Source organism: Rhinolophus ferrumequinum, chromosome X (genome assembly GCF_004115265.2).
Source record: "Rhinolophus ferrumequinum isolate MPI-CBG mRhiFer1 chromosome X, mRhiFer1_v1.p, whole genome shotgun sequence".
NCBI classification, from domain to species: domain Eukaryota; kingdom Metazoa; phylum Chordata; class Mammalia; order Chiroptera; family Rhinolophidae; genus Rhinolophus; species Rhinolophus ferrumequinum.
In genome coordinates this window covers 73,985,345-73,989,172 of record NC_046284.1, presented here as the reverse complement: position 1 = coordinate 73,989,172, position 3,828 = coordinate 73,985,345, and the positions used below count along the sequence as shown (strand labels likewise).

The window sequence follows — 3,828 nt, the reverse complement described above, 5'->3', positions numbered from 1 at the left end:
AATTAATTTGTTATTGTTGAACCATCCTTGTGTCCCTGCAATAAATATCACTTGATTTTGGTATATTATCCTTTTAATGTATTATTGAATTTGGTTTGCTAATATTTTGTTGAAATTTTTTGCATCTGTCTTCATGTTCATTAAAGCTATTGGTCTGTAGTGTGTGTGTATGTGTGCGTGTTTGTGTTTGTGTGTGTGTGTGTGTGTGTGTGTGTGTGTGTGTGTGTCGTTGTCTGGTTTTGGTATGAAAGTAATGCTGCTCTTACAAAATAAATTTGGAAGTGTTCCCTCTTCTTTAATTTTTTGTAAGTGTTTGAGAAGAATAGGTATTAAATATTCTCCAAATTTGATAAAATTCACCATTAAAACCATCTGTTTCTCAACTTGTTTGTTAGAAACACTTTTTTATTATTATTACTGATTCAATCTCCTTAATAGTAATTGAACCATTAAGATTTTTTTAGATTAATGATTCATTCTTTGAAGATTGTATGTTTCCAAATATTTTCAATTTATTCCAAGTTGTCTAATTTGTTGGCATATAATTATGTACAGTAGTCCTTTATGATCTTATTTAAAGCAGGGTTGGTTTCTCTTTTTTTGTATATGTCTTATATCAATTGCAACTTCTTCATTTCTGATTTCGTTTATTTGAGTCCTCTCTCTTTTTTATTTGGTGAGTCTAACCAAAGGTGTGTCAATTTTGTTTATTCTTTCAAATAACCATCTCTTAGTTTTATCAATCTTTTCCATTGTCTTATTAGTCTCAATTTCATTTATCACAGCTTTCTGTTTATTGTTTAATTCCTTCTAGTAACTTTGGACTTCATTTGTTCTTCTTTCTCTAATTCCTTTAAGTGTAAAGTTAGATTGTTTGTTTGATTTGTTTTTCTTATTTCTTCAGGTATGCCTATATTGCTGTGAAGTGCTCTCTTAGAACCACTTTTGCTGCCTTCCCTAGATTTTGGTATGTCATATTTCTGTTTTTATTTGTGTATAGAAATTTTTACATTCTTTGATTGCTTTCAACGACCAATTTGTTGTTCAGTAGCATGTTGTTTAATCTCAACATTTGTGTTGTTATTCCATTTTTCTTTTGTAAATGATTTCTAGTTTTATATCACTGTGGTCTGAAACAACATGACATAATTTCAGTCTTCTTAAATTCATTGAATATTGAATTATGGCCTAACATGTAATCTATCATGAAGAATTTTCCATGTGCACTTAAAAAGATTGTGCATTCTGCTAGTTTTGAATGGGATATTCAATATATATCTGTTAAGTATATGTGCTCTCATGTATTGTGTAAGGTCGACTTTTACAAATTTTCTGTTTGGTTAATCTATCTATTCATGTAAGTGAGGTTTTTAAAGTCTCCTACTATTATTGTATTACTGTTAATTTCTCTTTTTACATCCCTTAATATTTGCTTTATATATTTTTGTGCTCCTATTTTGGTTGCATATAAATCTATAATTGTTATATGAGGCAGACAATTAAGTTTGCGAACTCATCCTAGAAAAAGTGCTACATACCTCATTGCTGAATATCACTATGTACTCCCCTTAGGAAGCTATGCAACAACACCAGAGCCTAGTCTATCCTTCAGAACAATTTTAGAATTCTTTTTCTACAATGGCCATCAGAGCTCTGGTCGTATTACTCTTGATGTCCTGAATGTCATCTAAAGGTCTTCCTTTCAATATTTCCTTTATCTTTGAGTAAAGAAAGAAGTCATTTGGGGCCAGATCAAGTGAGTAGAGAGGGTGTTCCAATACAGTTATTTGTTTACTGGCTAAAAACTCCCTCACAGACAGCACCGTGTGAGCTGGTGCATTGTCATGATGCAAGAGCCATGAATTGTTGGTGAAAAGTTGAAGTTGTCTAACTTTTCCACGCAGCTTTTTCAGCACTTCCTTAACTGTTTGTCCAGTTGGTACAAATTCATAAGGTATAAGCCTCTGAGATAAAAAAAAAAAAAAAGTTAGCAACAATGATGCAACAGGTTCGCAAACTTAATTGTCATACCTGGTATCTTCTTGGTGGATTGACCTCTTTATCATTATGTAATGCCCTTCTTTTTATAAAGCCTTTGTTTGAAGTCTATTTTGTCTGATATGTGTATAGTGACACCAGCTTTCTTTTCATCTCAATTTTCATGCAATATGTTTCTTCAGACTTTCACATTCACTCTCTGTGTGTTCTTACTTCAAAAGTTAGTTTTTGTCTGTATTATAGGCACAATATAGATGGATCTTGTTTTTTCTCCACTCAGCCAATATATGATTTTTCAGTGAAGAATGTAGTCCATTTATAATTAAAGTAAATTATGATTAGTATGTGTAAATTTTCTTTTCATTTACTTTTGTGTATTTACTATAAGTTTTTGTTTTTTTCTACCATGAGGTCCTCATATAACATCCTGTGTATATGATGGTCTATAAGTTGATAGCAACTTAAATTTGAGTATTTTAAACCTTTACATTTTTACTCCCCCTCCATGTTTTATATTTTTGTGTCACATTCTACGTCTTTTTATTTCAAACATCACTTAACTTACTATTTTATTTTTTGCTAATTTCACTCCTTTTGTCTTGTATTCTTAATACTTGGTTTATAAGTGATTGATCCACTATCTTTACTATATATATTTACCTTTTCCAGGTAGATTTTTTTTCTTGTTATAATTGGTGCCATTTTTCAGCTTAAAATAGTCCCTTTACTATTTCCTGCAGTCCCAGTTTAGTGTTCATAAACTCCTTTATCGTTTGCTTGTAGGAAAACTCTTAATCTTCTTTTCAGTTCTGAATAATAACTTGGGAGAAGATATTTGCAATTCACCTATCAAACACAGGACTAAAAATAATATACAAAGAACATTTACAATTTGGTAATTAAAAGAACAGACCAATTAAAATGGACCAAAGACTATGCTTACCTGGCAGGGGAGATACCATGATCACGAAGGTGGTTTTCCCAGGGCGAGGCTTATCCATTGCACTCCGGATGTGCTGACCCCTGCGATTTCCCCAAATGTGGGAAACTCGACTGCATAATTTGTGGTAGTGGGGGACTGCGTTCGCGCTCTCCCCTAAAAATAAATAAATAAATAAATAAATAAATAAATAAATAAATAAATAAATAAAATAAAATGGACCAAAGACTTAAATAGACACTTTATAAAAAGAAATATATGAATGGCTAATTAGCACAGGAAAAAATTCTCAATATCAACAATCATCAGGAAAACACAAAACAAAACAAAAAAATACCAATTCACACAGCTAGAGTGATAGAGTTAAAAAAGACTGATAACATGAAATGTTGGTAAAGAAGTGGAGTAACTGGAATACTCATATATTGCTCATAGGAGTATAAAATGCTACAACCTATTTGGGAAATAGTTTGGCTCTTTATATCTATTAGTATCTACCACCTACCTACTTACCTTCCTATGTAATCGCCCAGCAATTCACTCTAACAAAATGAAAACATAAGTTCATAACAATAAACTTAAAAAAAGTTGTATAATAATGTTCAAGGCAATTTTATTCATAGTAGCTAAAGACTATAAACAATATGTCCTTAAACAGGTGAATGGATAAATAAATTATGATATGTCCATAAAATTGAACATCACTGATAAGGAAAAAGCAATTTACTACCAACCCAATAACAAAAATGTGAATGAATATCAAAAAATATTTTAAGTCAAATACAAAGGAGTCCTTTTATTTTTAAGAAGTCCTAGAAAAGGCAAAATTAATCTATGGTGAAAAAAAGTGGAATGATGATTACCTCTAGAGGTTCTGAATATTTCTGGAA

The 3,828-nt window shown here is 31.1% G+C and overlaps 1 non-coding gene across 1 annotated transcript; it reads left to right on the top strand.

The window, feature by feature from the left end:
• Positions 1–2,933: 2,933 nt before the first annotated feature.
• Positions 2,934–3,097, top strand: LOC117030359 (U1 spliceosomal RNA). The gene has a single exon (XR_004424372.1). It is a non-coding gene; the product is annotated as a U1 spliceosomal RNA (small nuclear RNA).
• Positions 3,098–3,828: the final 731 nt, after the last annotated feature.